The following is a 12,317-nucleotide window of genomic DNA, read 5'->3' as shown; positions in this document are numbered from 1 at the left end:
TACTCTTGCTTTGTATTCTTGATAACTCTCATTCTGACTGGGGTGAAGTGAAATCTGAATAGTTTAGCATTTTTCTAATTGCTAGAGATGTTGATCATTGTTTCTCATGTCTGTTGATTGTATATCGTCTTCTGAGAAGTGTCCAAGTCCTTGGCCCATTTATTGACTGGGTTGTTTATATTTTGGTATTAAGTCTTCTGAGTTCTTCATATATCCTGGAGATTAGTGCTCTGATGTGCGTGTGGTAAAAATTTTTTCTCCCATATTGTAGGCTCTCTTCACCTCACTGATTTTTTTTTTTTTTGCTAAGAAGGTTTTTAGTTTGAATCCATCCTATTTATTGATTCTTGATCTAGAACTAATAAATGAATTCAGCAAAGTAGCAGGATATAAAATCAATACCCATAAATCAAATGCATTTCTATACATAAGTAAATCCACTGAAAGAGAAATCAGGAAAACTTACCCCATTCAAAATTGCCTCAAAAAATATAAAATCTTAGGAATTGATCTAACAAGAGGTGAAAGACCTCTACAATGAAAACTACAAAACACTAAAGAAGGAAATTAAAGAAGACCTTAGAAGATGGAAAGATCTCCCATGCTCTTGGACAGGCAGAGTTAATATCAAAATGGCCATACTACCAAAACTGTCACACAGATTTAATGCAGGTCCTATTAAAAATCCCAATGACATTCTTCATGGACCTAGAAAAAGCAGTCATGAAATTCACTTGGAAAAATAAGACTCAGAATAGCCAAAGCAATCCTTAGCAAGAAAAGTGAAGGAGGCATCACAATACCAGACCTTAATACAGAGCATAGTAACAAAAAATGGCATGATATTGGCACCAATATCATGTAGACCAATGGTACAGAATAGAGGACAGAGACCAACTGACATAGTTATCTCATACTAGACAAAGGTGCCAGAAAGATACATTGGAGAAAGGGTAGCCTCTTCAACAAACGGTGTTGGGAAAAGTGGAAATCCATATGTAGCAAAATGAAATTAAACCTGTCTTTGACCATGCCCCAAACTGAAAGTGGATCAATTACCTAGGAATTAGACCAGAGACCCTGTGTCTAATAGAAAAAGTAGGCCCAAAACTTCATGTCAGAGTAGGCCCTGACTTCCTTAACAAGTACAGTTCTCTCGACAGTTCTAAATGTAGGAAACTTTCGTGTTTTTAAGATTATGCAGGACTCGCCTGCTTGGAGACCAGTTGGAAGAGGTCTGGTCTGCCTCTTCTACCATACATACCCCTTCACCTATTTAAACAGGGTGTCCTGTGTCCTCCTTCTTTTATTCCTTTAACTCTGTCCATTAGTCCTATGTCATGGCTGCTCACTCCTGATCAACATTGCGCAGCTCCAGTGACCCTTAGGTGTGTACACTTGGGACCGAATCCATTTCTAAGAGCATCTGAACCAAGAGTTTAGGAGGTGTGTTACCTCCCTGGATGCAGTGTACCTACTGACACAGCTACCAGGCTGGTGCCTCTTCAGGAAGGTAGAGAGGGTATTTGTAAGTGCTTGTTCTTAGTAAATTCTTCTTGATCCCCAATGATCCCATATGTCCATCTCATTATGAAGCTCCGCTTAAATTAATCTAGGATTTTGTCTGATTGCTGTAAATCTCCCTGGCATATGGTTATAAGTTTCACCTCATTTGCCCTTGTTTTTGGCTTCCTATCATTAGAACACTTGTCTCAATTTTTCTGACTTTTGAAGAATACTGAACATAATTTAACTCATTTTTTCCCAACGTCCCAGGTGTGGAACATCAATAAAAACTTAAAAATAGTATATACTATAATTAAACAGTATAATTTTTCATTATTTTTTGTAGTTGTAGATGAACAGAATGCGTTCATTTATTTTTATGCAGTGCTAAGGATCAAACCCAGTGTCTCACAAATGCTAGGTGAGTACTTTGCCACTCGGCTACAGCCTCAGTCTGTTTTAAAATAATGTAATTTTAGAGCCAGGCATGGTGGCACACTTGTAATCCCAGCTACTCTGGAGTTGAGGCAGGAGGATGGCAAATTCAAAACCAGATTCAGGAACTTAGAAATGCTCTAAGCAACTTACTGACAACCTGACTGAAAATTAAAAAAAAAAAAAAAATCTGGAGATGTCTTGGTTGAGTGCTCCTTAGTTCAATTCCTGGTACAAAACATAAAATAAAACATAATTATATCTAATTATGTTAATTGTTATAAGATCTAGATTATGATTTCAACCTATTTTAATGTACTTGTATCAATTTCATTGAAATATTCAGAGTTAACACTGGGATTTAATGGGTTTAGCTAATTATGACAAGATAATTTCATGTAATTCAAGTTTAATAGTAGATACCATATTAAACATCAATGAGAAAGAATTATTTTGCAAGTTACCTACGCAAATTATGTCAAATAACCCCTAACAGATGGATAAGAGATTAATCTTAAGTGAGGAATAATCTCAGGGAATTTAAATTAATTGGTAAGGTTGCCACATGAGAGGGAGTGAAGTAAAGATTCAAATGGAATTCTTTGGACTCAGTTCAGCTCTCTCTAGGGAAGAGATAACTAGACAGTCTTGGATTTCTTATTTTTCTAGCAGCTCTGCTACTTTACTGTAAAGAACTTGCAGGACAGACACTTATGTTTTTAAGAATAGCAGTTGGCAAACTTTGTGAAGACCAGATATTAAGCACTTCAGATTTCATGGGTCATATCACAATTTGTGGAAATATTCATGTTAAGAAAATCAAAAGGAGTCTGGGGTTGTGGCTCAGTAGTAAAGTGCTCACCTCACACATGTGAGGCCCTGGGTTTGATCCTCGGCACCACATAAAAATAAGACTGCAAATTGGTGCAGCCAATATGAAAAGCAGTATGGAGATTTCTTGGAAAATTGGGAATGGAACCACCATTTGACCCTGTTAGGGTCTGTAAACAAGTCAGGACGGTGCCTGGCATTTTGCCAGAGGGAATGGTTTGTGAAGTAAGACATTAAGTGTGGAGATTCCTTATTGATTGCTGTATCTAGTTTATGTTAATTAAGATAAGCTGTGTGGAATGTATATATACCCCTCCTGTCCTACAATAAAGGGCTCCCACTCCTGCTGTAGCAATGTACACAAGTTGCTCATCACCCCCCAGTTATTCTGCCCCAGTGATTTGTGCCCAGCCAGACTTCAGCATGACCCAGCTATCCCTCTCCTCAGTCTATACCCAAAGGACTCAAAAACAGCATACTACGGAGAAACAGCCACATCAATGTTTATAGTGGCACAATTCACAATAGCTAAACTGTGGAACCAACATAGATGCCCTTCAATAGGTGGATTAAAAAAAAAATTGGCATATATATATATATATATATATATATATATATACAATGGAATATTACTCAGCGATTAAAAAAAAGAATAAAATAATGGAATTTGCAGGTAAATGGATGGAGTTAGAAGAAGATAATGGCAAGTGAAGTTGGTCAATCCCAAAAAAACAAATGCTGAATGTTTCCTTTGATATAAGGAGTCTTATTCATAGTGGGATAGGGGGAGAGGGAGCATGGGAGGAATAGATGAACTCTAGATAGGGCAGAGGGGAAGTGAGGGGGCATGGGGTAATTATGGTTGAAAATGATGATCATTATTATCCAAAGTACAGGTATGAAGACACGAATTGGTGTGAATATACTATGTATACAACCAAAGATATGAAAAATTGTGCTCTATATAAGAATTTTAATCCATTCTGCTGTTATACATAAAAATAAAGGTATTTTGTCCAACTACAACTAAAAATAAATACTAAAATAAATGATGATATTGGCACTTTAACCCAAATCAGTTTAAAACAGTAGCGAAGGACTTACTCCATCCAGCCTGACTTCTCCCTTCTCCCCAATACCACAAGCATTCGGTACCCAGCTTGACCATAGTCCAGCAAGAACGTGGACAGAATACCTCACTGGGATGTGTCTGACGCTGAATTACTCCAGTTTGATTATAAGAGACCTAAAGTGTATTGCCTCTTCTGGGTCCTAATAGGTGCTATTCTTGGATAATGGATGAAAATTGAGGTTCAGAGGAGGATGGTGCCTCCAAGCTCCAGTGGTGGTAGGCAGGAGTCGGTTTCTGCTGGAATGCTGAACAAGTGGTCCTGGATTCTTCCCTGACTCTGTCACCCTTGGTCCACCACCAAAATGGGCCTCTTCAAAATGGCAGCTTCATCAAGCCCCAGGCCTCAGACCCAGCTGGCAAGAGAGATCATGGCCTTTAATAGCCTGATCACAGAAGGGACTTCCTGTTGTCTTTGCCAGATCTATTGGTTAGAAAGGAGTCCCTCTCTTTAGGGGAGAAGATTACACAAGGAGGCAAGAACTAGGAGGCTGGAATCGCTGGGATTGGAGTGCGTCTATCTGCCAATCACAGGTGTCTCAACTTTCTCCTGTCAGGAAAATCCATCAAGTTGGCTGTAAATGTCACCAGTGTGTCTACCCTGGTGGCCCATTCTTGGTTGTTCTGTCTGGTCTCCCCCCTTATGTTGTGCAACACCCATTAACTGGTAGGTCCCACAATGAAGAACAAATATTTCAAAGTCCTTAAGTTGTCCTTTTGGGAATTTGTTATTTAATGAGGTAGCTAAAAGGCATGAAGAGGGGACAGGAGTGACAGATTTGGGAGACGTGGGTGTAATATTTGCATCTTGTTATTCCTTTCGGAAGTATTATAGTGGATACAAAACTATTCATGCTAATGTTTCTTAGTTTAGCTCAGTTCTGAGGAATAATTTTATTGGAGACATTTAGAAATAGAAATGAAGAGAACTATTTTTGGCAAAATGAACATTTGCTTGAAGTTTTTTGAAATTTAAGTACATCTGAAACTTATGGTGATTTTGAGAATGAACTCATCAAATTTTACAGCTATTCCATATTAAATGTATTCATGTTCTTGAAATCCTTGGTTTATGGGACCATAAATCTCTAGGTACATTATCTACTGGATGGGTTTAATGAAAAGCAAGATGTTTTGATAAATACTAGCTTCTCTTGAAAACTATGCTTATAACCATATCCATTAAAATTATATATTGCATTTACTGTGTTCCAGGCAGTCTGCAAAAATATTTTAAATAATTCATTTAGTCCTTATGACACTCCTAGAAGTAGCACTATTATGCCAATTTAGATATGGAGATTAGCCTCTGGGAGATTCTGGCCCAAGGGCACATGCTAGGAAGGGAAGAAGGTTTCAGTCAGATCCTGTTAAGGTTTATCGCGTAATCAAATTTGGAGGAGATTAAAAATGTATTGAAAAGTAAAAAAGGACTAGCCAAATTCCTCAGAGATGCTGTGAACACTGCATACTTGATAAAGTACCATATTTGGCAGCCACACTTTGAATATGTGTCACCTTGGTTTGTCTGGGATTGTGCCACAGAGGCTATAATTATTCTACAGAACACTCCCAGAATCAGAGTTTGAAATTTAGAGACAAGATTAGGAAAATGGCATTCTTGAAAGTGGACCAGAACTAATGTAAAACGGGTGAGATGAACTGTAGGTTCCAGCCCAGGAAAGCTTAATGCCTAGCTGATGAGAGCAGGAGCTGTGTGACGAGAATTATCTGGGTGTGTTAGTTTATAAGCTAGCCAAATAAAGAATTGTCCACAGTGTGGGTTTAGTGTTTTCCTTAATGCCAAGGAACAAAGGTAACGGAACAGGTTGACTTCATGAAAGTTGGTGTTGATCCCTCTACCCCTTTGCATTTTGCACCATGATTGTCGCCACGTTGTGTCTCCTGCACGTCGTTACTCTCGCGCCTGCCTTTTTCTGGGAAAGTTCATGTTTTCCCATCCTGAGATGAACTTCTCTTCCCTGTATGTACACATCTCTCTGGCATTGTCTTGGATAATTCTAGATGCAGATCGGCTTCTTGCATGTGTTGCAGCAACTAAAGAAGTCGGGGGTGGGGGTGGGTGAAGAGGAAGCTGGAGCCTGTCGTGTTGCAGGGGAGAAGGGAACCCTAGGAGAGGATGCATGCTGGCTTCCTGACTGCATGCTGTGCACCAGGCTCTCCACAAATGCGGAGCACCTGACAGGCAACGCACCATCTGACCCTCATAACTTTCACACCAGCTGAGCAAACAGTCCGAGACTAATTTGATCAAAGTCCTGCTACTAATAATCGAGGTTGTTGTCAATCTAGAATCCAACTTATATCTTGTAAGTTATTTTTCCCAGAAGAGTGTAGAGGAGGTTGTAAATACTTCGTATTCATCTAAAATGGCACACACCCCAAACATAATTGAAACCATTTCCTTCTTGCCCTAGAGGTACGGTCTGTCTTCAGTAGCTGTGGATTCCATCCTGAGAATTCAACCAACTTGGGGGAGAGAAATATTGGGAAAAAAACAATTGCATGTGTAATGAACATGTTCAGACTACTTTCCCCTGACGTTATTCCCTAAGCAATACAGCTTAACAGCTATTTACAAAGCTGTTACGTTGCACTAGGTATCATAAATAATCTAGGCATGATTTGAAGAATACTGAAGACCGTGCGTGGGTTTTATGTGAGTACCGCACTGTTTCATGTAAAGGACTTGGATATCTGTGGGTTTGGAATCCAGTCCTGCAGTCAGTACATGACGAAGATTGAGAACTAGACACACTTTCCCACCTTTAAATTATAATATTTCTCAAAAATGTCCTCATTAATGTATATGTTCCTTAGCAATAAATGCTATTTTCAGGTATTTAATTTTTAACATTCAATAGTGTTGATTTGTACCTATCCTCAGACAGCTTGTTTCTGTTTTACATTGTTTACTCAAAACACATTTTTTTTTTCTGCAGGAGTAAACCAAAGTTTACTTATCACCATGTAAATGTTCTATTGTTGATGGACATTTGGGTCACTTCCAATTTTTTTTTAAGCTGTTTAGAGCAATGCCTCCTGGTAAGGTCCTTACGTTTCTCAACATTCCCGTCAGTACATTTAATCCTGGAGCTGCTGGGGTAAATCATATCTTCAACTTGACAAGGCATATTGCTCTTCACAATGATTATTTTGTGGGTTTCTTTCTTTTCTCTCTCTCTTTTTTTTAAGAATATCCCACTAACTTTAATCATGTGATTTGAAGTGTTAAGGACAAGAACAAGTTAATGAGACCTCAATAAAAGGTCATTATTTCCATTTGAATTTTAAAAATACTAGCGAAGATTTTAATTTCAGTACGTGAAACTGATGTTACAGGTGTGTTATTCTTAGGTAGTTAGACCTTTAGAAAGATCTAAAAGGCCTGGCCTGGCAAAATGTTCCCAAGACGGTGATCATCACGCCTTCACTTATCATTAGCCAATGCTTAGTGACCCCTTCCACATGCGGATCATGAAGGAGGAACAAGGTGACTGACAGATCTCAATCTGATCATTGATGGGGATTTCACAATGATATAGAGCATCCCAGGTCCAAGGATGCACACAGCCAGGGCGTGTGATAGCCAAGATACTGATTACTGTTTCAGGGTATGGTTGTAACTTAAGGGCAAAACCACATTGATCTGTTTACTTATGTATTTATCATGTTTATCACATGAACAAGTTGGACATCATGAAAATGATCTCTGTATGGAAAAGCAAAATTTTCTAAAAATTGTGAATGACAAAGGTACAGGGGAGGAGTTCTAGGGTGCTGGAAAAGCTGTTCTAACTGAGTGATGTTTACACAGCTTTTCCTTGATAAACAGAATAGATTATCAGTTTATTGTGTGTGTGTGTGTTTTGGGTTTTTTTTCGTACCAGGAATTGAACCCAAGGGCACTTAACCACTAAGCCACATCCTCAGACCTCTTTTGAAAACTTTTTTGTTCTGCAAGATTAAAAAAAAAAGGGTTTTGCGAATTTGCCAAGGCTGGCGTGTGATCCTCCTGCCTCAGCCTTCTGAGTTGTTGGGATTACAGGTGTGTGCCACCATTCCCAGCCAGGTTATCACTTTTTTAGTGGTTTCTGTATGTGCTTTGGTTTTAGCTTTAAAACATTTTATTGTGAAACAAACCAGTTAAAACCTTTTTTTATATTGCTTACAGTTTTAGAAGAGCTCTACATATACAAAGTTAGTATGTTTACATATGTGTATGTCTGAGGATTAAATATTCTGGAAAAGGTAGTTAAGCTGTTAAGTTTTCTAACAATCTTGATTTTTCCCCCATTTTTACTTTTAAGTTGGTGTTATTTTACTTGGACCTTTATTTTGTTCATTTACATGCAGTGCTGAGAATCGAACTCGGTGCATCACATATCTAGGCAAGCATTCTACCACTAAGCTACAATCCCAGCCCCCCATTTTTACTTTTTTTTTTCAAATGACAAATACGGCTTGATGATCTGCAGTGGTAAATGACATGTATATCCTTCTACAACCACGAGCTCTCCATTTTAACCCAACAATTCTGACAGTTTCTTTTGGACTTACTGTGCTTAGAATAAAACGTAATTTCTAGTTGTAATCTACTTAGTCTAAAAACTTTGTGAGTATATTTAATGGAAAGCCAAGAGTAACTTGGGGGTGGAGGGGAAGAGATAAAGGAACTGAGATCAAGTTTTCAAAATATTATGAAGAGGAAAAAATCAAATGCAGTACTTCCCTTTCATGATGATCTCATTCTGGTTTCTCCGCCACCACCCTCACTGAAGTGTTCTGCAGACAGTGGCCCTTGGTGACCTGCCAGGCAGACGGTCATAATTACCAGCAGAGGCAGTGGTCTTGTGTGCTATTGACAGGATTTAACAAAGATGGCCAAAGCCTGGATATCCCACCAGACATCTTATGTAATGGTTCTCTCTGGAGGAAAGTTCAATCTGAAGTGTCTCTATTCTGAAGTGGCCTTGCATGGTAGAAAGAACATGAACTTTAGAAGTCAGACTCCCTGCTACTCATGACTGTTAGGATTAATCCAAGCTAATGGACTTGTAACATCTATGAAATGTGTTCTTCAGTCTCGGGGTGGGCAACACAATTCTTAAGCTTTGGGGGATGACACGAGATCCGATGTGAGACAAGTTGTGATGCTCAGTAAGTGCCAATTTCTCTCTTCCCTGTCCAAACTGGCCCTGGGGCCAGCAGCTTCCCCAGCCCACAGCTTTGTAGTTGAGCAGAATGTGGGTGCCCGTCGGTGTTGCCTGGGGCCATCTTTGAAAGGAATTAATTGAATGTGCTGCCAACCTTGCTTGTGAACACAGGCTGTCTTCTGGACTTTCTTCACATAGAAAGATAGTATAACCTTAAATGAAGAGAGATGTAGATGGTTAAAATATTATAAGTATATTGTGTCCAGTAGATGTGGAAATTATTTGCCAATGGGATTTTAAATTGACCTCAACTGTTACACCACATACTCATTTTGGGACCACTTCCAGGGGTCCCTCTAAGAGGCTGTACTGAGTTGGTCAACACTATGGTTGACCGTTCCATATCTACTCTGGAGTCCTCCCACCTTCCATCCCTCACGTCTGGAATTCATTTCCAGCATCTCGGCACCTGCCAGTTGGAGGAAGGAATCCCCCATAGCTGGGTGGAGGAAGGGCCTGTGGGCTTGCCCCCGCGTACGCATGAATGCTCTCATGATACTTTAATAATGCTCTCAGAAGAACAATTGCTTTGGAGGCCGAGTGAGGATCTGTGGGGCTCTTCAGAAGAACAATTTCCAGCGTACTCACCTACTTTCTGGAGTTTTCTCTATGTTCACTGATGTTTTTGGTTACTGGTTGCTTTTCAGTTGGAACCCCAGAATTCATTGAGCATCATTGTGTCTTGTGTTGGTTGTGGACCTTCGACCATCCATTTCAAAGCAGTGACCAGGCTGGGGTTAGTTTGCACTCCAGTAAAGCATCCCACCACTGGGCGTGCTCCTGAGCACTTTCCTAGGCAGACTTTGCTTGGGTTTCGAGGACAGGGTAAAACCTTGGCACACCTAAGACGGACCATTCTCCAGTTAATGCACTCTACTTGTAGGGTGAGATGTGTTGAGGTTTCTCTAGGTGGACTCACAGCCTACAGGTTAAGACAGATCCCAGAGCTGTCTGTTCACTTCTGTGTTAACAAGTCACATAACTGTATGCAGCAACCAACTGCTAAAATAATACTACATAAAAAGTGTCTTTTTCAGTGTTTATTCACCAGGTTTTATAATGTGCTTTATGATTTTTATCTTCACAACCCTATGAGGTAAGCACTGTTCTATGAAATCCTGTGCTTGAACTATAGGGTGTTTGGCTGTTATTTCCTTTGTGGTCATCTGCCTGAGTGCACGTGACCTCAATGCAGGAATTGTCGGATAGCCAGAGTGAGGTCTCCAGGTTAGGAGAACAGTGACAGGACTGGAGCTGAGACTTGCATATCCTAACCTGGATTCCAGAGCTCTGTGACCTTACGTGGTGATAAAGTATTTCTGAGGACGTATATAGACAGTAAACTTTTGATGATAAAGAAAAACAAGTATATCATGCTCATTACTACCATGATTCTCCAGACACCATGCCAGCCTCTGCTGAGTGCTGTCTAGGGCCTTCTGATCTGCACCCCACCCTCACCTCTCAAGCTGTGGCCCCTGCCGTCTTCCATAGGGTCTTCTTCCCTCTCCAAGCCCTGGACTTTGTCCAGTCCTGAACTTTCTTAAAGTGCTATTCATATGGTTAATTCTCGTTATTCAAAATCCAATCTTAATCCCATGTCTTCCCGCCAGCTCCCCCACCCCACCGCCCCCCACTCGCTTCCTGCAGCTTTTAGGGTCTCTGCTGCTTATTCCTATTGGTTGTGTGCCAACTTGCATGGCTACTTCTTATGCTTTGCTGTGCCTCTTGGCTCCTGGAGGGAGCCATTTGGAAACATTACTTCCTGTCTTAGAGTCCTTAAATGCAGAGTGCTATAGAATTTTCTTTGTTCCTGAGGCAAAGTTGTTGGTGGTTGCTCACACCCATTTTTTTTTCTATTCTAATAAGTCTAGCCCATGAGATTCTTGGACGAAAGAGGGAAAAGAATCACATGTGCTTGAAAGTAAGCATGGTTTTTGTTTTTATTTTTAACATGTCTCGTCTCATCTTTCACACTGGCCAGGGCTCAGATGAGGCTGTATGTCTAGTGTCTGGGTCGTTGTTTTAATGTTGGGAGTTCTTCTTGTTCAGCAATCACATGGCCAGCAAGTTGATTTGGGGATATTAGATCATTGAGCTCACCCTGTGGTCCCTTGTTATGCTGGAAGAACACTGAGTACCCAGATGTATTTAAGAACACAGCCCTCTCCAGAGAATATTCAGCTGAGATTTTGGTATTTTTAACAATTTTGAACCCTGTAATTTAGAGCCAGCCCTTGGCTGATGCAGAAGAGTTTGCTCATTGTCATAAAGCATCCTGTTAAATTGCCTATGGTGGTTGTTTTCCTAATAATTAAAAAAATAATTTGGTACAGTATTAAAATGGGAAAGTGTTTTTGAAAGCTATTCAATAAAAAGCACCTAATCCTGTTCTCTTGTTATGGTACAGGAGATTGAGCCCAGGGGTTCTTTACCACTCAACTATGTCCCCAGCCCTTTTTGAGATAGGGCAGCACTAAGTTGCTGAGGGTCTCACTACATTGCCCAGGTGGGCCTTTAACTTGTGACCCTCCTGAGTCGTTGGGATTACAGGTGTGCACCACTGTGCCTGGTTAATACCTAATACAATCAATAAGATCTTTGAAAAGGAAATTAGAAATAGTGTCTAACGAAATTCAGCGCCCCCCCCTTTTTCCAGTGTTTATCACTGTCCTTATGCTTTGCCTTTCTGATTAGACCATAAATCTTAGCCTAATTCAGATTCTCCAGAGAATTACAGAAGCTAGGTCAGGTTTACAGACTCTTTTACAGAGTCATGTTTGAGGTTTTTTATTTTTTCTTCTTTTTTTTTTTTTGCCTTCCTCAAAACAGCTCTATCTTACGAACCTGAGCAGATCTCTGTGCCAGTTTACAGTGGGGTGGTGGTGAGTTTCTAAGGTACAGTGGACTTCCTATGGGTTTGGAAGTCCTGTAAATGAACATGGTGAACCTTAGAGTGAGGTTCAAGGGGAAAGGAGGGTGTAAGTATCAAACATCGATGTGGCCGAACCAGAGTAATAGGGTGTCATGGCAATCCTAACAAAAGCCATGGGAAATGGTCTGTCCTGCACCACGAGCTGGGGTATAAATCCTGCCACCTGTTGATGGCCCTAGTCAATCGGGAATCCATAAGCCATAGCTAGAGAGGCCAGACTGCTGCCACCATCCTCAAGTTCATA

This window comes from Spermophilus citellus (genome assembly GCF_964194105.1).
Source record: "Spermophilus citellus genome assembly, contig: SCAFFOLD_122, whole genome shotgun sequence".
Lineage (NCBI taxonomy): Eukaryota > Metazoa > Chordata > Mammalia > Rodentia > Sciuridae > Spermophilus > Spermophilus citellus.
Note: the sequence above shows the minus strand (reverse complement) of the source record.